Raw genomic sequence first — 25,391 nt, forward strand, 5'->3', positions numbered from 1 at the left:
GTTTTTGTCGTTAAATTTTAATAAGTGTAAATTAAGCTCTCAGCTGAGAACTGCCACTTCGAGTCTCACATCAGAAACTGCATAAATCATAGCATCACCCATCACCCAAGAAGTGCAACGTTGTCCACCAGCTGTTGTTGCTTGGCATTCGCCATGTTCATGCACTTCCTTTTGCAAATTATATTAATTATGTGTAAATAAAAAAAGATGTCAATTAGCCAGGAAGCAATGAAGCATGACACATTTAGGATGGTGCTCTCAAGGACTGAACAAGCTGTCCACCTTTAAAATGGAGGATGAGTTGTCCTCCTCCTTCAAGGGAACCTTTGGTTAAAGACAACAAATAGTCAGGAGGACCGAATGTGGGAAGAGTTGGCTGTACTTCTTTAGTACAGCCATAAAGAAATGGCATTGCCACCATTGGATGACATCATTTTTATTAAGAACTGAACTGCTATTTGCCACCCATCTCTTGAAAAGTACCCAGCACTGAGACATGAGCATGCCATTAGAGCTATCCAATAGCTACAATGGTGGAACAGTAATCACAATACCATCCTTTCTTCTGTAGCTATAAGAGAAGAGATTCTGAGCATAGAAATTCTGGGCTAAATTCTGATGCCATTAGACTAGTTCTCCTTTCAAGTCTGTGTTGGCAGCCTGGTGCCTAACCATTGAGCAGACCTGTTGAAATTGAACAAGCGTTGCTTCAATTCCCCACCCAATACTGCGTCTTATTTGATTGAGACACCCAAGTACTACAGCCATATTGCTAAACTGCTTAAACAAAAAGAAAAATACTGGAACCATAAATAACATTTTTATAGGATGAAAATTCACAAAACAGTGTGAAAGCTTTTGTTACACAGAACTCTTCCTTAAACCGGGTGTGTGTTTTTCCAAACAAGTTTAACCATTCATGTAAAATGTTGGGCTCAATCATAGTGGGATTACTCCTAAGCACTGAGCCCCTGTTCCAACTCTTGTACAATTCCCTGGATACATAGATCCAGGTTTGGGGCAAGGTCTCTTTGGTGATAGAACCCCAGCAGAGATTTAAAATAGCAAAACATGCAGCGCTTCTAAGTTATTTCCAAAGTTCACCTTAGCATAGAGAAAGATCACACATAAAAATGGTTTACTTGCAAATCCCCTTCAAAGGCCAGGTTCATGTGCTTTTCCATACAGCAGCAAGAAAAGACAGGCAGTATAACTTAGATTACAAAGTGGTAAATGTTTCTAAATTATTTGTGTCGAAACACAAATATGGCTTGTGTAAGCCATGTGGTCTAAGCGTGGAGCACCCAGCTTAGACCTGCTTACTGGTAGGCTCCACATAGTGGAATAGGAGAACCAATAGTTTGGTAGCCCTTCCTCCCAAGGTGAGGGGGAGTGACCTAGCAGAGCAACTTACTCTATGGTCTTAGCCCCTTCATGCATTAATTAGTTAAGCATGTTGGTTATATGAGGCTGAATATCCCATATATTTGACATGTCATGGTGTTGTGCTTTTCTTCCTAAACAAAATCATTTTGTTTTGGCTTTTTGATTTTGCTTGGAATCACTAAGAAATTTATCCATGAGAAATTATCTTCATATCATAACCATGTTGTAAGGACCTGCTGCATGAAATAAGAGAGGGACAAGTGAGCATTAGGTCATTATTTACTGTTCTGCCCTGGTGAAACTGCTTTGAGGTACTACTAAGAACACCCGTTTTTCACAATTTCCCAGTCAATGAAACACAAGCAACAGGCAGTGCACCTCTGGTGCCTGTACTGATTGATGGTGCCCGTGAAGCAAAGTACCGATGTATCTGCTTGCCTTTTTTAAGTGTGCAAGATGCGACTCGGTGGATCAAGCCAGAAGTTAATCTAATAAAGACCATAGACCTCAAGAGTGGTGAGCTGGATGTCCTGGAAATTCACCAGCAAGACACAATGGAAATAAGTCCCCACCTGTTGTTTGTCCTCAGAACCTAATAATCACAGCTACACTGCCTCTGACTGTGGAAGTCTCAGAACAACTTGTCACATGGTTCCAGTTCCTTGTGGGGACTATGCTTAAACAAATATTTGTCAGTAAACTATTGCTTCATTGGAAGCAATCATTAGCAGAAAAACCAGTTGCTAAAGAATAGAGACAAGTTTATCCAGTTTTGTATGAAAAATTAAGCAATCAAACAATGGCCTTGAAAACTCTTAAGATGACATCAGAGAAACATCTGGCTCAACTGGTTAAGATTTAACTTTAGTTTTTAACACAGCAAATGCTTAAGTATTGCAGGGGGTAGACAATAAGATGCTTTATGGTCCTAAAGAGAGCCATAAAATATTTCAAGTCAGAAGGCGGAATTTCACCTTTTGAATGAGTCCGGTTTGTAGTTGATAATGTTTAGCTCCATGTCATTAAAAAACTCTGCTTGCTGATTTCTGCACACCAAACCTTCATACAGGAACAGGTCATGGCCAGTAACCACACACACAGAGGAAGGGTTAGATTCTGTAGTAATTATTCACACCATCACCAGCACAGCATGGGGGGCAGCATTCTTGGGGCAACCAGGGCAAGGCAGCTGTGAGGTCAAGGGAACTCTGGGTTGGTGTTGGCAGCAGCCGCGAAAGGTCCACACACCCCTGTGGGGCTTCCCTGACCTTGCCCCATTCCCATCCCAGTGTGATCAGTACCACTGTTGTTCTGCCCCCTCCCACCAGTACACAATGCTGCTGATTCACACACATATGTACATGTCGGAGGTCTCCGGGGAAATGATGCTATAAGATTAACCATGCAATATACAAAAGCTCTGTCTGTTTCACCTATGACAGCTGTTACACACATGCAAAATATTATGACCTGGGACATCCAAGATAATTTGGATCAGGAATAAGGCACTGGTGGAAGGAGATCAATGCTTTCTCCCCATATTATTTTCCTGTTCCATGCTTTCCCCACCCTAAAGTTGGTATTTACCTCATGCTGGTAGAGCAGGAATGGGCAACCCACTGATATCTTTCTGGTATGTATACATTTTCTTCAATAGAGCAAATAGCAGCTCCTGGAGGGCAATTTGGACCAAGAAACAGGGGGGGGGGATTTGTTCCTCCAATGCTATGGTCTTGATCCAAATCGAGGCATTCTGCAGGTTCTGTTAATATTTTTTTAAACACTGCAGGAAAAGCTCAGTAAATAACGAACATGCATGAACTCACCCTTAGTCAAGTAAATACCATTAACTTTCATTGCCTCTTATGTCTGCTGCATATCCAGAAAATGCAGCTAAATGATTGTGAACAGATTCAGATAAACTGCTACGACCGCTGATTAAAAAGTGCTTAAATACCAGTGAAAGTTAATGGCCCTTTGAGGTCTAAAATGCCTTACAGTTGCTCCCTGGAAAACTACTAATGCCAGTGTAGTCACAATAAAGCCAACAGGACTTCTCTGACACAATTGCTTAGAGAACTGCACTAAGCACACCAGGGAGGAGGCTATGAGAGAGTGTAATTTTTAAAGATCTGTGGTACAGACAGCAATTTCAAGTTTCACATCCAAAGACAGAAGAGAGATACACACATACACAAACATACACCCCCTTTTAAAATGATCAGGGCAGCATGTGCTCTGCCCCCCCCCCCGGCAAGGTAGATCTGTGAGGGCAAAAAACAGGGCCTTTTCTGTGGCAGGCTTGCCGTCACTCAGAAGGCAAGAAAGAAAAATGTTCAGAGAGGCACTTCTTGTTTCATGATCTCAACTTCCTCATATTATGGTATTTGCACCGTTTTTGTTAATATTTCATTGATATAATTGAATCCCTTTTTACGGCTTTCTTAGGCTTTTGTTTTGTTCTACCAAAGGCAAAAATAAACAAACGAATGGCACAATCTCTTCTTTCACATATCGTCACCCAACATGCCGTGGTTTTCTTCTTCACAAACCAAAGCATTTTCACAAATAAATGTTTTAGGTGCGCTTACTTAGGAACAAGCCACACTGAACTCAACGGGGCTTCCTTCTCAGCGTGCAAACCCAGCATCTGGCTGTTCATGTTTCAGAACAGGAATGCCAGCTCCTTCGGGGCCATTTTGGAAACCCCCAACCAACATCTGAGTTGGTCAGAAGTGCGGGCAAACCGTGTTTCCCCCTTCGCTTGAGAAGTTGGCCCTCTGGTCTCCCTCTTCCTCGGAACTTTTTGGTAATTCTTGTCTCTCTCGCACAGAAAGCTTATCCGGAGGAGGGGGGGGGGCTGGCAATCCCGCTTGGCCAGTTCCAACCGGAGAAGACAAGGGATCCCCACTGCCTATAGCCACAAAGGCTTCCTCAGTGTCTAAAGAGCTGGCCGGCATGTGCACCGCGCCATCCCTGCCGGGTCGCTTCCACCTTTGCCTTGAAACATACTGAGAGGAGAGGTTCATTTTTTCCCCTTCTTTCCCCCTGAAGCCGGTGATGGATTTATTTCCTTAACAAAAAAGACAGAGAGTTTACAGTTCGGCTTTCACAAATGCATCTGATAGTTGTATAATCCCAGCAGGACAGGAAGATCCCACCCGCCGGGCCATTCTTCACCCCCCCTTTCCACCACCCCCACTACCCCCTTTCTGAGGCCTCAGACAGTCCTCAAACAACAACTGTCTGCAAGGCCCAGCTAATCCCTCACAGGTGACCTCAAGGCAGCCGACGCCTCTCTGTAAACTCTTGCATTCCACAGCCTGGCTTAACCCCTCATGCGCTGCGGAAGCACCCTGAGCTTTGTGGTTTGAAAGAACCCAGGAAGGCAGGGGGTGGGGGGGCAAAGAGAGGTAGTTCCCCCAGGTCAGGCCGGGCTGCAAGCAACATGGTGTTTTCTGAATCCTCCCTTCCACCTCTTTTGGTCAGAGGTTAAAAGCCTAATGTATTATTATAAAGCAAAAAAGAAAAAAAGACTAGCATTCTTCCCTATAAATCATTCTAACGATCTCGGCACATGTGGGAGCCAGACCATGCGAAAACCTCCTCCACTGCTGCTGCTTCTGTATCCTCCACGCTTTATTTACTTGCTGTAACTAGGGACTTCATGTTCAGCTATCTGATAATGAGGCACACATTTCCCCCACCCCCCAAAAAAGTGACACCTCTTTGCCTTCCCTTGGGAGGATGTTGCTCTGCTCTGGCGATGGAGAATGTCCCGAATGGTGTGGGGTTCGGTGTGCACACCTTGCGGCAGGAGGCACGCTCAGTTCTTCTGAAGCCTCTGGTTTCTGCTTGGTGAACTTCATCCCTCTCCTCAGCCATGATCTCACCAGGTGGCCTAAGGCAAGCTGTTATCTCTCAGTCCCCCAAGTGCAATATGGGGAGATTCATGCTGACCTATCTTGCAGGGTTAAACCTCTCCAAAGGTGCAAGCTCAGAGAGATCTCATTCCAAGCAAGCTACTTTATCTTTATCTAATTTGCTTCCTGCCCAAGGAAGGGAAATTGCCTCATAGTTTGTCACTATGCATATCATTGAGTACCCTATTGCTGTTGAGGATATATGGCCCAGCTTGAGTTTTGTTTTTGTTTTTCAGCCCCACTGTTCACAGATGCAACCAGGGTTGCATGCCCACATGTTCGGTGGTTTCTGTATGATACTAAGAGACATTGTAGGTTTACTGTTTCTAACATAAGGATTACTACACGATTCAAAAAGTATAGGAAACACAAGTAAGCTAAAAAGATAGATGGACATTCAGTCATTTGTATAATGTATTTTATATACTTTTTAAAAACACGGGCACTATTCCTTCTGTTAGATGCACATGGGAATCCGTTAAAATCCCACATAAAAGAGGAATTTGGGCAGCCATTCTCACAATACGTTTTGACTCACATTTCCCAACTAGATGATTCAGCTTTTTGTCAGAAAAAGGAACATGTGAAGTTACTCCAAGATGCTGTAAGAAACCACAAGAGGGTCATAGAAGAGGATCTGTAGAGCAAAGGTAATAATGTTGATAGGAAACACTTTAAGGTTATCAAGCAGTCTTGCAATATGTGGACTTCCTCCTTCACTGAAGGAGCTGCATTTTAGGTGACTAGTGCACTCTCAGTTTGAGTGCTGCTGTGGTAGCGTTGCCATATTTCAAAAAGTAAAAACCAGGATACCCCAACAGTAATTTTTTTACGAAGACCAAAAAATTGTTGGTTACGAAAACACCAAACACTGTTTTTTTTCAATTGACTTGCCCAAGATCTAGGTCTAGGACAAAGCACTGCCTTTCAGAAATTCCCCCCAGATGTCAATTCCGCCTATGAAATCCCAGTAATGTCCAGGAAAATCCGGGCATATGGCAGCCCTAGCTGTCATGAACAAATGTTCTACCTGTTAGAACCTTTGAAGTCTAGTGCAGTTTGTTCAGCTGGGGATGGGAGGGTGATGGAGAGGTCTTCATAGTAGTGTAAATAGCTTGGCTGGTGTGTTTTGAGTATGGAGGGATACCATGGTGAATTTCAGCATTGTCATAAATGCCTGTCACTAGTGAATGTAGAGGCTAAGCCAGAAAGGTGAGGGATATAATAATAGCTGCTTGTCAGTGAGATATAGCATTGGCATGGCATAGAAAGAAATATTGTAAAGAACAAAGCACAAGACTGTTACTCAACAGTGTAAGTAAATTGGGGGCCACACAGTATCAGCAACTTGTCAGATGAGCATTTGTGTAGGTCAGTTAGGGTATTGTAGCACAAGATTATAACTAAATTGGCACCATAAAAAAATATGTGTCTGTTGATGCACACATGAAGAATTGTAGCATTTTTATTAAAAAGGCACAGAGATTAAGTGGGCAGGAACTTTTTCCCTTTTTTTTTAAGACACTTGCCCTAGGAGGTTGGTAATCTCGTTCAGGCTTTGCTTTACATTAGAATATGACTATTCAGGAGCATGGTGCTATGGATGCAGCCTGTGGTATTGCATTAAGAGTCTGTCACTGGGAGTGTGGTGATGCTTTATTGGATGGGAGCCTCCTGTTGCAGTTCCCTCGACATGTTTTCATCAGTGTTCCAGCCTACCCTGCGCTTTTAACTTCAGTGAGACCTCAGGAACCAAATTATTTGTAGTGCAAATAACCTCACTCCGACAGGTATGAGAAGATAAAACTGGACCACCGGCTGACCGATCAATAACGAGTGTTTAATACCTGTGCTGAGATTTTTCTACAGAATGACGACAGCTGTGGAGAACAAAGGGCTCTTTTCTCTCTTGCACACTTTCATTTTTTTTTGTAGGAGGGATGCCAAACTTTGGAGAGATCAAAGTACAAACAGTGTCCAGAGATGATCCCATACAATAAAAAAGGAAGAAGAAAAATAACAAAAATTGAAAGATTGCGTTAGGCTTGTTAACTTACGGCTAGGCTGTCATATGCTATGCAAGCTGTAATATGCCCCCTAGTGGCAATAGTGATAACCCATCTGGCTAGCTATTTTAAGGAGAGACGAGAGAGATAAAAGTTGAAAGCATTGGTTTTTTTGAAGATACGAGTGAGTAGATTTGGGATTCAGGGAGCCTGCAAATGTAACGTGGAGAAGATGTGACTTACATTCTCAGCTTGGCTACTGGAGTTTGTCAAATGTGCATTTTATGGGAAATATATCCTTCCTTCTATTTTCTGCGCTGTGGCATGAGTGCCAATAACAGCACCATCCATGCACAAGAAGGATGTGTCAGCAGGCTTGGAGAAAACCACAAGGTTTGCAGATGTATATAAATCTCTTTCACAATTGCTAAGGGGAGGGGAATCTTCCCAAAACAGCACAGTGTGGACTGAGCATGCTCAGTAGCTTACATTTGGCAAAACCACCACCACCCGTGTTGAAAAGCAGCCCTTACCCCCCACTAATCTCAGAGTGTGAGACTGGCTCAGAGTGCTACTTGGCTGCCACTGCATTATGGTAACCAATTAGAGAAGAGGCTCATGTATTTGCCAGTGGATTTTACCAAATGAGAACAATGGCAATAGAGTGAGCCAAGCTGGACAGAACAGAACATTTTCCAACATAGCCTGCCCAAGCAGCATAGAACTATGCAAAATTCACACCTCAAAATTCTCCACCTATTTGTGGGACGAGAAACTGGGGACAATTTCCTACCCTGTGAGTAGGGAATAAACCTTCAACAGTTTCTTGGATTTAGGGTTCACCATTAACAGTGGCAATAGCTCTTTTCTTTTGGTTTTGTGTGGTTTTCTTGCCGCTGCTGCTGCTGCAAGTGACAACAGCAACTGTGCTGGCAGTCTGGCCACCATTTTGTGTCTTCCACAATGCTCTGGACTTAGCAGCATTCCAACATATTGTGGGGAGGAAATTGGTGGTCTGGAGAATCTCCAGAATAGCATATGGGGGAAGAAAGGGGAGATCATTGTGTCTGGAAAGCAGAAATGCTTGCACCCACAATAGTGATCATAATAGTGTGACACTGAATTCCTCCCATTGTCCTTATACAGCAAATGTATGGTGGTGGTGAGCTTGAGATAAATATATGCTATAAGGCACAGTATAGAATAGCCTAATAGCTCTTCCTTTCATTGTTGCTGCTGCGTTTACCAGTGAGGAATTGCATGTGCAGCTTGATCCTCCCCCAAGTTGGGATGGTTCAGGGGGAACAGACAGGATAGGTCCTGTCACTGCTGCTATCTACAGTGCCTGCTGCTTGAGGCAGATGCCTTACTTTGCCCAACGGTAGGGCCAGCCCTGGTTGTGCCAGTGCAGAAGAGAAAACTGGCACCAAGAACAGAGTTTCTTGGCTTACAAAGGAACCGAGGTAAATGGGAGATGGATTTGCACCAAAGTGGTGGCGACAGTCATTGGAGGGGAAGAGGGTGAGTATCAATGGGGTTCACAGTACCATTGCCTGTCACCAGAAGCCTGGAGGAAGAGTGGCTAAAAGTAATTAATTCTGTCTGATTTTTATGTGAACATCAGCTCGTCAGTATGCCACTGATTCATTTCTCATGAAAGTAAATCACATAGAAAGTGGAAGGAAACATAGAAAGCCTCTTGGTGTCAAGAGAAAATTCACAAGGATGTCAGGGTTGTTGACTAGGCTTTGTCATGCATCTTGATTTCTTGCTGAAAAAGGGCCAGAAATAAATTGTGAGGGGAAAGGAGGAAGAAAACCCTGCTTTAGGCCTTATTAAATGATGCAGCCCGGGGCCGGAAAATATTGGCAACCCAGGGGTGCCTCTGAGAGGAGCAGAGGGATTCCATGCCCCACCCCAAGTATCAAACCACATGAGATTATGTAGTAGACATAAAGCAACACCGTATCAAAAATGCTAGAACCATACCCACTTCCTCTCCCAAACTCTTAACCTACCTCAGGTCCTGAGGTCATTACACTGTATATTTCTTCACCCTTGATCCACAATTATTGATTGCCATTTGCAGGGATGCCGGACAATTCTGTTGGTATTTCCATTGGAAATTGAAATGGGGGGAAGAAATTGGATTTGGCTGTGGTAAAGTAACAAATTTCTTAAACAGGGTCAAGATGGCCTGCAGACATTGAGGTTCCATCTACTCTATCCTTACAATACCAACCCTGTAAGGAAGATTAGACTAAGAGAGAGTGGCTTGTTTATGTGAGCATTGCTATGTGTTTTTTATTGGTTGAAAGCCGCCCAGAGTGGCTGGGGAAACCTAGCCAGATGGGTGGGGTATAAATAAATTAATTATTATTATTATTATTATTATTACTACTACTACTACTACTGATCTGGGAAATTCAAGGCACATACAGAAGGACACACACACACACACACACACACACACGGGCCTATGGCTATAGCATTCTTAGATTAATGCCCTGATAATACTATTATGAAAAAATTAACCTTTCTAGACCATTTATACAAATAGTCTTATATAAATTAATTTTGTTCCCCTATCATCTTTGGGCTAGAGCCGCAGTAGACCCAGGCCTCATTTGCACTATTCATCTAAGGCAGTATCATACTACTATACCCGTCAACCACCCTGGAAAAAAATGGGACATCTTTTCTCACGTGGGGAAAGTGGACAAAATGGCTGCTGTAATCTTGTGCAATTTCAGGCTGCACTTTCTTTGGGCACAGTGCCCCAAAATGTGCATTTTGGGGTGCCGTGTAAGATTGCTGCCCCGATACAGCACTTTTGCGATCTTGCACGGTGCCTCAAAGCGTTTGTTTCGGGGTGCTGTGCCTGAAAAAAGCATTGGGGGGCACAATCTCACCTAGATCAGGAGCAAGGCCCTGGAAGATGGTGTCCCAGTTTTCGACCACTTCATATTGGAAGGTATGTACCATATTTTTCGCTCTATAGGACGCACTTTTTCCCCTCCAAAAATGAAGGGGAAATGTGTGTGCGTCCTATGGAGCGAATGCAGGCTTTCTCTGAAGGCTGGAGAGCGAGAGGGGTCGGTGCGCGCAACCTCGCCTTCGCTCCCGGAGCCGTTCTCGGGGCTAGAGTCAGGGGAAGCTCGGGCTTCCCCCACCCCAGCCCTGCTGTTAAAAAGGAACCAAGACAGTGAGCGGGATCCATCCCGCTAGCTGTCTTGGCTTCTGCCAAAGCCACGTGCAGCCTCTCCCAGCTGGAGAGGTTGTGCGTGGCTAAAGAGGAAGCCAAGACACAGTGGCGTAGCGTGGGGGGTGCAGGGGGGGCCGGCCGCACCGGGCGCAACATCTGGGGGTTAGGGTTAGGGGGCGCAAATCCACGGGTTAGGGGGCACAAATTACTTGCCTTGCCCCGGGTGCTGACAACCCACGCTACGCCACTGCCAAGACAGCCAGCGGGATGGATCCCCCCCCCTTTATTTCCCCCCCAAAAAACTAGGTGCACCCTATGGTCTGGTGCGCCCTATAGAGCAAAAAATACAGTACTTCTTTAAATAGTTACTATTTCCCCAAAGAATCCTGGAACTGTAGCTTGTTAAGGGTGCACAAAGTTGTTAGGAGATCCCTATTCCCTTCATAGAGCTACAATTCCCAGTGTTCACTAGGAAGAGAGACTGACTGTTAAACCACTCTCAGAACTGTAGCTAAGTGAGGGGAATACAGCTCTCCTAACAATTCTCAGCCCCCTTAACAAACTACTGTTTCCAGAATGGTTATTTAAATTGGGGCCACAGTATCTGCAGTGTGTGCAATGGGACCAGACATTCCTGTCAGCTGCTAAAACTGACATTTGTCTCTGGCACTTGGGTCTTCTGACACAAGTGAGGAGTCGGAGAAGAAAAATGGAAAGGAGCAGATCTTTTTGCCTGATGTTCCCTTCCATCACACTCTCTTTCAGTTTTACCTGTTTTAAATGCCCAAGATGGTGCGAACCTCCCTTACCTGGGCGTGCTGAGCATATTTCTAAAAGAAGAAAGGCTGCCAGAGAAACCAAAACAGCAGGATTTGTCTGTGAACAAACTGTGAAATGCAACAGACCATCTTTCAGTCCCAAATCCATCTAAGCACTGGTCACCCGCAAAGGATTGATAGCAAGGATAATAATAAAAAAAGTGAACATTTGTTTCAAGAGCTCACAAAATATCCCCAAGGCACCAGTTATTTGGTAGCTGATTCTGTAAACATCCAGAGGCAATCCACTCAACTTTCATGAGGCATTTCCTGTCTGATCAGTGCTCCATTTCTTTTTTAGAGTCTCCTTCTTACCATTGAGACCCATTAGCACTTTCTTCCCTGTGCCAGACACACTTGAGCTGAAGGGTTCAGATGGGTCAAGAATTCAGAGGCTTAGTTTGGGTGGCTGTGGGGGCTGGCGAGGACGGAGGCATTATTCAAGGTTTGGTTCAAAAGGTTCCAATGTTTTGTTTTCATTCTGTGAGCCACATTGGAGGTTTTGTTCTAGTGGCTACTTTTGAACTTCTGTTTGGACAGATATTCCCAAGGCCAGCAGTAATGTTAAACTGGCCCTCATATCCTCTGTGCAAGCTGCTCCCTGCCCTACATAGAACATCTGCTTGGCATGCAGAAGGTTCCTTGTCCAGTTCCCCAGGTAGGGCTGGGAGATACCCCTGTCTGAAATCCTGGAGTGCCGAGCTACGTGGTCTGTCTCAGTCTAAGGTTATTCACACTCCCCTCCCCTCCATGCTTTTAAGGCACAGTTTGCCCTTTAAAGCTGTGTCCAAGCAACCTTCTTTTTCTTGTTCCGGAGCTTTAGATCCATGACAACCTGTTCTCCAAAGCTGAATCGGAGCAAACAACAACCCGCAAAACACCTGAATTCACTATCGTTGTGCTTCACCTTTAAAGAGCATGTTTTTCATGGGGAAAGCTCTGGAGCAAAAACATGGAGCTTTAAAGTGCAGACCTTTGCCTGGAAAGAGTGGGGCAAAAGGTAGGTATGTGTCATGGACTGGCTAGATGCATAGGAGAGGTGGAAAGCCCCCCAAGGGACCCCCAGGGGAAGAAGGCTCAGAGCCAGGGGATTGGTGGTGGTCAGAGGGCAAAGAGGGAACAGACTGGAAGGAGGTGGTGTTGGAAGCTGATGAAGTAACAGGTTTTAGTGAGCAGGAAGAGGCTGTGGCAGGCAGCAGTCCAGAATCAGAGGCAGAAGCAGAGAAGGATTCAAGAGGCAGAGTGGAGGCAGGCTGCTGAAGAAGCCAGGGAGTCTCCCTCTCCTGCTGTGACCAGCTCTCCCTTGGTCTCCCAGAACATGCAGAGGTATGAAGAGGGCAGAGCAAAGGCGGGTTAGATGAAAGAGCCTCAGATTGCTTGGGAAGAAACTGCGAGAGGAGGAGACTTAAGGAATGGTGGGAAGGTGGGGACCTTCAATCCTCGCAAATGTCTTGTTAGGGCAAGATCAGCTGGGAAGTGTTGCTGTGATCACTAGACCTGTTTTGATTTCTTTGAATAAAGTTAACTTCAATGACACCTGCCCGACTCCGGCTTCTGACATTATGGATGAGCCCTAACTACATTCCCACGTTCCTATGCCACACTATTGAAAAAACAAAAATATGTGTGCCAAGGAGCCTTGAGAACATAGGAAGCTGCTTTATACTGCTTTATAGCAGCTCTCCAGGGTTTCAGATGGGTCCTTCCCAGCCCTGCTTGGAGCTACCATGGATTGAGCATGGGACCTTCTGCAGGCAAAGCAGATGTTCTCTGTATGGTGGGGAGCAGCTTGCATAGTAAATGTGGAGACCACTTTAAACACTACTGCTGGCTGTCTGGTAGTCCTCAGGCGTACTGCTGTCACTTAGCTACACTGCATCTCTTCTAACCTAAGCAAAAGCTGCTTTCTTAGGGTCAAAGAGGAGATCAGTGGCAGGACAGCAAATTGGCTCTGTAAGCTTCCCAAGCCTCCATAGAGACTTGGCTTACAACTGATGCCAACTTGCAAGCTTGACTCCTGTTCTCTATGCACGTGTTTCCATGCCTGCTTCCAGTTATCAAAGCACCATCGATCTGACTGTACCCATCTATCCTCAGTCACTACTGACTGACTGCGGTGACAAGCTTGCACTGCCAACTTACATCACATTGCAGTTACCAAAGTCTGATTCCGACAACATCAGTGGAATCCAGAACACAATTTCTTTGATATGGAAAGATAACTGAATCTGCTGCTCCATCTGACAGGCTGGTAGACATTAATAATTACGTACTATTTAAGGCTGATTGTAAATGAAGAGGTGGAGGTGTCGGACAGATGTGGCACTACTAGATGGATTATGATTAGATTAGCACAGTTCCCTTTGACAGTATGTGAGCAGCACTTTAATAATTCATTGTGAAAGCTCAGCTCTCCCTCACACTTGCTGAGAGTGCACACAAACACAAGTTGCTTCCTCGCGCCACAGCCAAGTTGCAGATCTGTATTTCCTGATCTCCAGTTTTAAATTAAAAGTATATGCCAATGACATATTTATAAAGTATCAAACCCATCCATTCCTTGCTAATGGGAAATGGATGGAACTTGACACAATCAGCTTGCAAAGAGATACTAGCCTAATCACCTGCACCTTATAAGAATAATCTCTAAGTGGCCAGACAAGAAGAAAAAAAACCCTGTAAACTGGAAGAGAGTTTGTATTTTTATCTGTCAGGCTCCCTCTGTCACAAAGGATTAATATAGGGTATGTATTGTGTCTTACTGCATGTTGATTTTATTTAAGCTGCTCGGGGAGGATATCCCGAAAAATGTGAAATCCTTAATACTGGTTTTGTTAACAGCGGCAAAAATTTGCATGTGTGTTCAGGTAGAAAAATTCACAGATTTCATCTATATGGGGATGGAGTTAGCAGAAACAGACAAATTGACAGATGTGGTTTACAGAAGAAACAAGTTTGCAAATTGTTAAGTTTGCAGAGAGGTGGACCTGCTTTGCTAATTACTGGGATGCAAATTATGAAAATGTAAGGCTTGAAATGAATTTATTTCTATAAATAATGAAACAACAACTTTATTATTTATATGCCACCCATCTGACTGGGTTGCCCCAGCCACTCACAAAATATTAAAAACAATAAAACCTCAAACATTAAAAACCTCTGCCTTCAGATGTCTTCTAAAAGCCATATAGTTGTTTATCGGTTTGACATCTGATGACAGGGCATTCCATAGGGCGGGCACGACTACCAAGAAGCCCCTCTGCCTGGTCTCCTGTAAATTCACTTCTTGCAGTTTTGTATACTCTTAATGATGTCACAGGGGACTGATGTGTGGGACTTTAGTAAAAACTGTGTAACTCCTACTATAACAACACACTGCTGCCCTTGATTTCAGTTTAATGCTTCTCTCCTGGAGAACCAGTGTGGTGTAGTGGTTAAGAGCAGTAGACTCGTAATCTGGAGAACCGGGTTCGCGTCTCCGGTCCTTCACATGCAGCTGCTGGGTGACCTTGGGCCAGTCACACTTCTTTGAAGTCTCTCAGCCCCACTCACCTCACAGAGTGTTTGTTGTGGGGGAGGAAGGGAAAGGAGAATGTTAGCCGCTTTGAGACTCCTTCGGATAGTGATAAAGCGGGATATCAAATCCAAACTCCCCTTCTCCTTCTCCTCCTCCTCCTCCTCCTCCTCCTCCTCCTCCTCCTCCTCCTCCTCGGACTTCTCTAGGGCTGTCTTTAGCATATGCACCACCAGGGTGCAAAGATCCACCCAGCGCCCCCAAATTTAGATTAACCATCCCCAAATTAACTTTTCTAGAGCTTTTTGAGGGAGGAAGCCAAAGTTGTTGACCTTTTTCGGGGGGGGGCAAACTCAATGTTGTTGAGCTTTTGGGGGCGGGGAATCGCTCACCTGTAACAATGATGCAGCAGAATAAACTGCTTTTGTTCCCTGACTTGTCAGGAATATTTGATGCTACAGAGTAACAGAGCAACGGAGGAGGGGGCGGGGACTTTTGCTCCATTACTTTTCACTGCCACCGATCTAGAGGGACCAGTATACAGTAGGTATACATTGAGCCCCCTCCAGAATTCGGCACCCAGGTGATCCGCACCCCTTGCACCCCTGGGTAAAGACGGCCCTGCCTGCTTTCGTTACAAAAACCAGCAAAAATGCACAAATTTTTCTTTAAAATTCTGTGGGCAGTATCCACTTATTTAATTCTGAAACCTGAACTGGACACAGCCATGCTTCTAAATTCACACTTCTTTGAATTTTGCAGTGCAGTTCTTCAGCCAGGTACTGTGCATAAAATGTACACACTAGTGTATAGGGTACACATGAATGCAGATATCCGTGAAAATAATATGTGTATTTTAAAAGAAAGTCGCACAAAGTTGCTGATGAATTGTCATGAGAATCCCCCCTCTTTTTGGCAGACTGCTGTGGAAATGCTGAGAACTGAACCTAGGACTGCAAAAATGAGAAAAATTGGCAGATTTGCCCATTCCTAGGGATCTTTCATGGCATCGGCTGCTCTGATGTTGTATCTCACCCTCTTCTCTGTTACCATTTTCCCCTTTAGACACTTTACTCTTCCACCTCACTCAACTGACCCAATGCATCCACCTCCCCATGTACACTCTCCCCTCAATCTTTCTCTAATCATTCTTGGCTAACTCAGGTTGGCTGATTAAAGAATTATTTAATGTTAATTGTTTGAAATATGCTTCCTACAAATTTGGCACAACTACGTGGAGCATATTTTCTTTTGATCTGCCAGCGAAAGACACTCTCAGCACCTTGATCTAGCACCCACCCAGGGCTTCCAAGTTCAGAGTTATAAATAGATTTGCCTTTAGATGACAACAGAACACTGAACTGACATTTTCAGGGAGCAAACTACACTGACACCAAGAGATCTTTCTTGAGTGGCTATTATTTTCTATTGTGCCTCACTTTTCAACCCTGATTTTGAACCCCCGTTTCACTTCCAAATCTCTCCACAATTGGGAGGTCTTTCTTTTAACCCTTCACATCTGTATTAGATTTAACTATCTTGAATAATTGTGTTATCATCTGAAAATGTTGCCACATCAATGCTCAATAACCTTCCACAGGTAATTAATATGCTAACCACAAGCCCTTGCACAGATCCCTGGGTATCCTGTTGTTTATCTCTTTCCATCATGACTACTGACACTTTGAGCCACACCTTGGTCTTCTACATGTTGAACCTGTTGCAAGGTGACTCCATGGAAAGGTATTCAGCTTTTATCGCTATGTTCCTTATGACCCTTTAGTAATAGTCCTTGTCAAAAACATTATTGAAAATATACTGTGTCGGCTAGGACAGTATTTTCCTCATCCTTTAGTACAACTAAGATGAATGCAACCTAAGGTTCCCCAAGGCTTTTTTTGCCTGCTTAAATGACAATTTATGCATTTGTTTTATTTCTAAAACTTACACCTTTCCACAATCCAATACACACAGTGGTTTACAAAACTAAAAACCAAAATTGACAAGGGAAGTATAAAAGAACTAAAAACAATACAACTCGAAAGAATAAGCACTGAGTTATTTTGCTACTACTTGGGCTTCACTTCAAATTCATCTCCCGCCGCCCCTTTCTTTGTGTTAAGTCATTCCATATCTTGATTGATCTGCCAGGCTTCAGGTGCTGGCAGAGATCCATCTCCCATACGGGCAAAGTTTCCAGTTTTCCAGATACGGCACTTTGCAGTGTTGCGGGGCAATGCTAAAAGTGGGCGAGCACCAACCCAGAAGTAGCTGCTGTTTCGTGGTAAGCAAAGAGATCTGTGCACATATGTGAAGCTTGTAAATCACATAGAGATGAAAGGGAGCCTGAACGCAAGCTATGATCATACGGTCTAATATATTTAAAATACGTGTGCGCCGAACATTTTATACAATATGTCACAATCAAAACCATATTATTTTGCCATATGTGCAGCTTTCTCTTGACTTGTTTCTGATACAGACGTGACTTCTGAGTAAGACCCCCTGCTCCTTTCCTCAGATTAAGGGGATAAAATAACATGTCTGCTAATGTGCGTAAAACTAAAAGCCACATAGGAATTGCCATATCAGTAGCAGCCAGCCGTAGATACCACCAAGAGCCCTGCCACCCTTGGCTTGCCAAGCAAATGACCAATAATATAAGCTATCTTTGGAGGCTGCATAGTGATCTCAAGCAAGTCAGCATTCACACATGGCATCCTTGGGCAACTTGCCCTTTGCCCCGCTTTGAAAAGGTGTATGAGTCTAAGAGCCGCCATTTTGATTGCCTATGATGCTTTGGAGTAGCACTGCATCAGAGATTCCCCAACGCTGAAACAAAAGCCTTCAAATATAGGACTGCACTGTGACAGCTCTTCAAAGACTATCCTCTGTAAATTAGATCACGTAGCCGCTTCAGAAGGGTGTCATAGATATTGGAAGAAAACAGATCTTGATTCCAAAAGTCTCTACTCTAGTGTTTAATGCCTCATTTCATTGAGTTAAAAATGAACTTTGTAAATTCAGTTGGTTGTTTCTGCTTCAGCTAGTTGTTGCCTCTTAGCTCAGTGTTTTTTTCCGTTGATACTGGAGATAATTGTTCATCTACATTTCACCTGCTTTATTCCTACACATGAAGGAGCAATGAAGGAACATAGTGAAGCTACTATTGTTAGTGTTGCTTGCTAACATAACAAGATTAATTTATACTGAAAATGTTTTTGGAGCGATCCATTTCAGAGTACTTGCATGGGAGACCACAGGCAGGAAACTCAATCCTGAGCTAAAGTATTTTGTTTTGAAGCTCGGTGGAAACTCATTGTTTCCACACGTTTGTCTAAACCTCTTTTAAAGCTGTCTAAGTTGGTGACCAACCCTACACCTCATGGTTAATGAATTGCATCGTCTATGTATCTGCATATGAAAAAGTACATCCTCTTGTTTGCCTTGAATCTCCTATAATTTAGCTCCACTGAATGGTCCTGGGTTCCAGTGTTACGAGAGAGCAAGAAAAGCCTCTTATCCACTTTCTCCACACCTTGCATAATTTTATAAACCTTTCTTCTATGTCCTCTTTACTCTCCGGCTTTCCCTCCTTCAAAACCATGGGCCATTCACTATATTTCTGCCTAACCTACCTCACATGGCTGTTGTGATAATAAAATAGGTGTCAAGAAGAACCATGAACATCACCCTGAGCATGTTGGGAGAAGTTTGGAATACTACTGTAATAATTTTATTTTTTTTAAAATGTGTCTGGCTGCCTTAATCTTAATACCACTGTGGTGATACAAACTCTATACTGCTATTCCTTAATATCTTTTGAACCTGAGGGTGCATACAGATGTTAACATTAAAACAGAAGTCATGGCGGATTTTTCTACCCTGGGGTCAGGCCAGTTTCCTACAGCTTTCATAATGTAAATGACAGATGTACATACCAGCAAATCAAACGCTGGATCATTTATCAGTTTTATCTCTCCCACTATGCTTCAGGCAGGCTCTGACTTTTTAAAACAAAAAAAACAAAAAAACCCACACAAACAATATGTGTTTATTAATTTAAATGTTAATTTTTAAAATCTTACGTACTTTTTAGAGGGGAATGGGGGAGGAAGACTATCAGATTTTAAAGAGTTGTAAAATTTAGCTGAGATGCAGCGGGGAGGTGTGTTAGTGACATCACAGGTGCAAGCCAACCAGGGCTGTGCCTTGTCGGCTTTTGGTGCAAAGTCTCATAACTGGTTTTTCCCAAGTTCAGCCCTGGAGGGGATAAAATGAACAGTTTGAACAGAATACCATGAGTGGGCTCAAATAATGTCTTGCTCGTATATATCCCAAGTGATGAAACATAATTGTCCATTATGAACTGTTTAAATCTTTCTTCAGTCCGACTAATATTTTCTCTTAAATTTAGGGATATGGGTGCAATGAGTTCCACATATGAAATGTACTTAAAACAAAAAAAAGTAGCATAACATGATCAGCAAACAACAGACCCTGTGGTATCACAGCCCCACAGCAGGACTCCAGCCCACATAGTCAGAAACCCCATAAGCCAGTGCCACTAAGCCAATAGCATTTGCAACCCTGACTTGGCATTTCACACAAATGCATATTGCAAGATTGAACATGGATCTCTCAGCAGCACATTTTCATTTGAACTAAGCTCGTCTATATTCAGTCTTTTCTTTTCAGTCATGAGGTCTAGAATCCTTGCTGTATGTATTGCGTTCTCTATGCAGCCCTAACAGAACCTATGTAGCTTGTAAAACACAGCAGTGCGATGCTTTGGGGGACAGATCCTGGCTCCTCCTCCTCCTCTTCCTCTACATCCCATCTCCTCTCTGCCGGCTCCATTCATGCCACTCTCGTGTGTGATTCAATGAGTTTTCTGCCATGTGCTGGTCGCTAGCCTGGCAGAGAGCCTCCCAGCTGCTGGGAGCAGCAGGCTTGGCCACTTATTAGCCCTGTTTACAGAAATGGGAATTTGCATGATGAAAATAACCTGGGACGGATTTTGATTTTACTGCTGTTGGCAGAGGGCTCGGGGAAAAAACGGTGCATAGTCAATTACTGGAATTTTTTTAACACAAATAATATTTTATGTGATCAGCAGGTTGGCTCAGGGCCTGGGCATCGCGCTCCAACGGCACTTATGAAAGGAACAAGCCATTGATTGTGCTGCTGCACACAGGAGCCTGTGGGCAGGTGCAGCTTTTGTTGACCTTAGAACACAGCTCCCTTGGCTCGCAGCGTAACCCATACAGAGAAAAACCTCAGACGTGGCTTTCTGCGCACTCTGCCAGTTTGGTCCCTTTCCCCCACCGTCTCAGGGAAACGGCACCCTCCCCTCTCTACAGGCTACTGAGCTGCATATTCATAGCTCACCTTCTACAGGAGTCAAACAGCTTTGGCAGCGAACAGGTTAGCAAATTGGAGCAAGGACCTATTAACAAGTCTCCACTGTCTGTTATCATGTGACTGCGTTCCCAGAAATACCGAATCTGGAAAGCAGGTTTCCTGGAAGGCCATTCTGGAGGTAAAGAACCATAAACTCAGCAGAGCCAGCTTGCCTAGAGGCGTGGTGCTGGGTACAAGAGTGTCTTAATCCCAGCTCCTTGCGCCAAGAGGAGCTCCCATGGCTGTGGGCGTGGTGCAAGAGCCAAGAAAGCAGTCTGGTGACCTCACTCCTTTCCCTCAAGGACCACACCAGGAAAAATACCACCAACCCTCAGCCCCACTCAGCCTTCCTTTCCCCCTTAAAAGAAAAAGAAATCTTTTCAATGGGCGATGGAGACCGCATTCCACGCTTGCTTTTTAGAGGTCACTTGGGGAGGTCTGCTGACAACAGGTCTGGCCAACTTTATGGTTAGGAATAACTCTCATAATGGGAGACAGGCAAATCAAGCAGGGAATCGCAGGCATTGATTATGGTGCTATGTGACCCAACATTTTCCAGTGTGCAAATACATATTTATATATAATATATTTCATTCTTATATTTTATCCCATTTCCCCCCACCCTGAGGAACTTCACGTCACATATGTACATCTGTTCCCAGGTCCTCTGACCTCCAGGAACTGGTCTCTAAAAACTCTCACCCCTTGAGATAAGTACCTCTGGGCAAGTTCAGGACACCTTGGAGCCATGAATCTGGTTGCCTTCAGAAGAAATGCCACTTTTTGCCTGGTGATCCTTGAATTAGAATGTTCTCATTTCTCTGCTCCTCTTATCTACTTTGCTGGACTCAGCATTTAAGCAACCCAGTTCTGTACAGTCTTGCCCTGTGGCAAATCATGGGTTAATCACACACCAGGCATTCGCCCCAGATGTTGCTCTCTACAGACACTTTGTAAAGTGACCACCTCTGACTTCAAATGGATTGTTAAAAGTCTCCATAATAATAATCGCTTTTCTTTTTTTTTAAAAAAAAGAAAAAATCCAGCCGCTTGGTACAGAAAGCAGTTAAAATAAAAGCACTATTGTTGCTCCGGGACCCAAGGGAAATAACATTCCTTCCCTATTTAAGAAATTTTTAACACCTGGATAGAATTTTGCTTACTTCAGTTGCATGTATCAAAGTTGTTTCCCTCCTTTCTTGAAGTGCAGAGTCTGGCTTAAGCCTACGGGAGCCTGCGGCCAAGCCTACACGTGTCTCAATTCACAAGTTGCACTAACGTGTATAAACCTACCCATATAACTGCAGAGATGTGATATTCAGGATCTTTGAACCAGAATTTGCTGCATGTCACAGAGGTTGTTTCACTGTATCAGTACTAGAGATGGGCAAATATGTCAATTTTCATTCCTCATTTTCCCAATCTTGAATTTGGTTCACAACATTTCCACATCAGTTTGTGATTATTATTTTTAAGTCCTCATAAAAATTAATCAGTACCTTAGCACCAATTTCTCCTAATACACAGATATTTATATGTGCTTTTGCCTAACCTACCATTTTTTGCAAGCAATTTTTCCTATTATAATGCATTTTTGTATGTTATTTTTGCCGATATATGCAATTATATGCATGCTTTACAGTGGGAGCCCTGTTTTTGACAGGCATTCCCCTAGCAGTCTGGTCCTCTGCCATCATTCCCAGCTATTACTCACAGATGGGCTGGTGTGCAGATTATACTAGTTATTTGTGAAACAACTGGTGTAGATAAAGCTACCTTTGCTTTACACCAACATACGCATTTCTGTGCAGATTACTTGGCTGGAGAACTGAACTACAAAATTTGGTGAGGGGCGGATTTTGAAGTTCTTATTTAAATGCAAACTGAATCTCATTTCTCCTTCATTCCGAAACAGTACACAGTTACTTGGGGGAATCAGGGAATGCAACTGAGTCACAATGTGGCTTTAAACGGAATAATAATTATTTACTTGCAGTGCTGAAATGGCAACTGGTGAGTAAAATGGTTTTGCAGCTAACATTGGAATTTAGCAGAGAACTACTCTCTGCCCTAACCCAAGTCCTTACATATGGCTTACATTTGACTAAGTTTGCATATAGTTACTACACAATTCAATTGCTTATGCAGTCCAGAGCTTGAAACCTTCCTGTGCCATAAATTCCAAAAAGTGTTTAAAAGTTGAGGAATCTTTCCCGCTCTTTCTCAGCTCTTTCGCTGATTCTACACTGTGAGGAAATATTAACTTACCATACGGGATGTTTGGTTCATATTTACAAACCAAAACCCTGTGGGCGGAGATGTACAGGGGTGTACTGAGGAGTGCTTCACCTGTGGCTGTCCTGCACTGAACAGGGGACTAGCTGTCCTTCAAGATCTCTTCCAACCCTGTCAGTCAGGGTCATTGGTATTTATTGCCAGCTGTGAACTTGTAACATGGCATGGTAGCTTCAGTCGCATAGACTCTATATGCTTATTCTAGTGAAGAGAAAAAACTGGGACCTATGTCCACCATTTGGCTACTGAAAGGCACCCAACCCCAAGGTAGAGGTGATGCTGGAACTAACAAAGGATAGGGTTGGGTACCATACCATATCAATATTGCCTAAATAATATGTCTATTAAGGGTATTTGGAGCTTGATGAAAATGGACAACCCATAAAGCAATATGTTAGCCTTTTTGGGGGTTAATTTAATTTGATTACATTTTGAGAAGGCTATGCCTAGAACTGTCTCAAAAGGTAAATTTGGAACAGATAATGAAAAACTCAATGGGAAAAGAAAGGGACATCCTCCTTAATAAGAAATCACATACCCTAGAAGAGCATGAATTAACATACAACGTAGAATGCCTTTTGTGGCTGAAACAAGGTCAGAAATAAGGGTTGCCAATCTTTTTTCCCTTACCAGGCTCCTGTGCCGAGGTTCCTTCCAAGGCTTCTGCATTGGCAATGGGGTTGCCAACTTTTACTGGCTCCCACTGCTTCTTTGTGTGTAACAGCTGGCTCACTGGGTGCCATTAGCTGGGTGTCATATTGGTTCCCAAGTCCTACAATCACCCTTTGTTCATGTTGTATGGTTGTTACAGGGGCAGAAGAAGACCCAGCTGGGTGAATGTTTCAGGTAAATGGCCAAGCCTAGCATTTGAAGGCAGCAACAGAAAAAGAGAAAAGTCAACACAAAAAGCACACATAGCCACAGAGTTGGCCCCTAAATCTGTCCAAAATGCCATGCTCGGTTCAGTTGAGTTCACTGTGTGTAATGTCTGGTAGTTGATGAATGTCATTTTGTTAATATGGGCATGCCCCTGTTTATGACATTTCCAGGTCACTTCCAGGTTCGGCGTGCGATTGCGCACATATTGGTCGCGCCTAAAATGGGAGTTGCCTGTGTTTCATGAATATCACAGCTGTGACATGTACACAAAAACTGGGACTGAAGATTAGGGGTGGCAGATTTTAGCCGGTTCACATTTAAAGCCGAATATATCAAATTGGCACTTTCTAAAGCAATGCAAGAACCGATACAGCCACCCATCAAAAATTGCACATATCTGAAATTTGCAAGGCAATTCAACAAATATTTTCAAAAATGCGTATCTTAGGGGGAAATATACCGGTATATATATTAGTAAAAATAACATCATATTAAGAGACATTGCTTGCAAAATGAATGCATTAGTCAAAACTGCGCAAAAAATGTGTATTAGGAGAAATTTGCACTAAAATGCTGAATAATTTTCATGAGTGTGTGTGTGTGTGTGTGTGTGTGTGTGTGTGTGAGAGAGAGAGAGAGAGAGAGAGAGAGAGAGAGAGAGAGAGAGAGAGAGAGAAATTGCTGTAGAAATGTGGAGGACTGATTTTAAAAATGAGGAACCAAGAGAATTGAAAATGACAAATCCTTTCATCCCTACTGAAAGTAGAAGTCATCAGGTGGCGCCATCTTCTAGTCTGTTTTCTTCTTTTTTTGGTCTTGGGGAGCTGTCAAATAAAGTCCTGAACAGCTTCTTCTGGACTGGCACTCTACGCTCCCTAGTTATTGGAAGCTGCTGTTTACATCTGGCTCTTCTGAGCTCTTTGAGGGGAGATTTTTTTCTTAGAGCATCAGACAGGGTGGAGAATGTTCTGGTGGCCTCCACCCAGTAAATCTCAATTGTTTGTTTTTGGCTCTTCCAGGTGAAAGCTGTTTGAAGTCAAATGCAAGTTCTTGCTACTAAGGGAAGTATTGTCATGATTGTGCAAGATACTTTCCCTTGTGAGTCAGCGCTGACTCCATTGCCTCAGAGAACAGTCTGGTTGATTTAGTAAGAGATGGGTCTCTTTCCAGGAAAATCACATTTTGATCCTAATGTTTCATGGGGTTTTATAGAGCGATGTGCAGGACAAAGTTCAAGCGATTCAGTGGTGGCTTCCCCCACCCCATATTGCTTATAAAAGGCATATACTCTGGATATATCTACACCAGTTGTTTCACATGATTTCTATCTAGCTGCACAAATAACTAGTATAATCTGCACATCAGCCCATCTGTCAGTAATAGCTGGGGATGATGGTAGAGGACCAGAATGCTAGGGGAATGCCTGTCAAAAACAGGGCTCCCTTTAGGCTCTAGTTAAGGGAGCAGGTTCATAACCCTAGCATTGCAACTCACCTGGACTCAGCATTGTCCCTGTAATCTTCGGTTTTGACTGTGGTCAGGAAAGCCTTTGACCAATCTCACCAACTATGCCCACTGCTGAAAGTTACACAGCTACCATCATTTGTGCCTTAAAGTCTACTGTAATGCAGTCTGTGTGGGGCTGCACTTTAAAATGACTAGGAAAGCGTGGCTGGTGCACAGTGATGTTATCTCTTGGTGAGCACATCACACGCATTCTAAAACATCTGCATTTGTTACTAGGGTTATACGCCAGACACTTAAGAATGCATCTCCCTCCCCAAAGAATCCTGAGAACCACTTTCAATTAGCAATAATCACACCCCGGATTAATCCCATTGGCTATGATGCTGGGGATTGTAGCTCCATGAGGAGTAAACTACCATTCCCAAGATTCCTTTTTGGGTGATGTGTTTTAAATGTGTGTATTTTGCCTATACTGTACTAGCTTAAGTTTAAAGA

General features: G+C 43.5%; 1 long non-coding RNA gene across 4 annotated transcripts; it reads right to left on the reverse strand.

Annotated features, from left to right (window-relative positions):
* Nucleotides 1–798: 798 nt before the first annotated feature.
* Nucleotides 799–24,311, reverse strand: LOC308587562. Of its 4 annotated transcripts, none has more exons than XR_014008452.1 (4): nucleotides 24,187–24,311; nucleotides 23,181–23,410; nucleotides 5,848–9,470; nucleotides 799–4,459 (listed from the first exon to the last, which is right to left on the reverse strand). It is a non-coding gene; the product is annotated as an uncharacterized lncRNA (long non-coding RNA). The 4 variants fall into 4 exon arrangements; XR_014008453.1 differs by lacking the exon at nucleotides 24,187–24,311 and having other exon boundaries at nucleotides 5,848–7,257; nucleotides 9,334–9,470; nucleotides 23,181–23,862; XR_014008454.1 differs by lacking the exon at nucleotides 24,187–24,311 and having other exon boundaries at nucleotides 23,181–23,862.
* Between the last annotated feature and the right edge of the window lie 1,080 nt (nucleotides 24,312–25,391).

Source organism: Podarcis bocagei (assembly GCF_964188305.1).
Source record: "Podarcis bocagei genome assembly, chromosome: 5".
Taxonomy (NCBI): domain Eukaryota; kingdom Metazoa; phylum Chordata; class Lepidosauria; order Squamata; family Lacertidae; genus Podarcis; species Podarcis bocagei.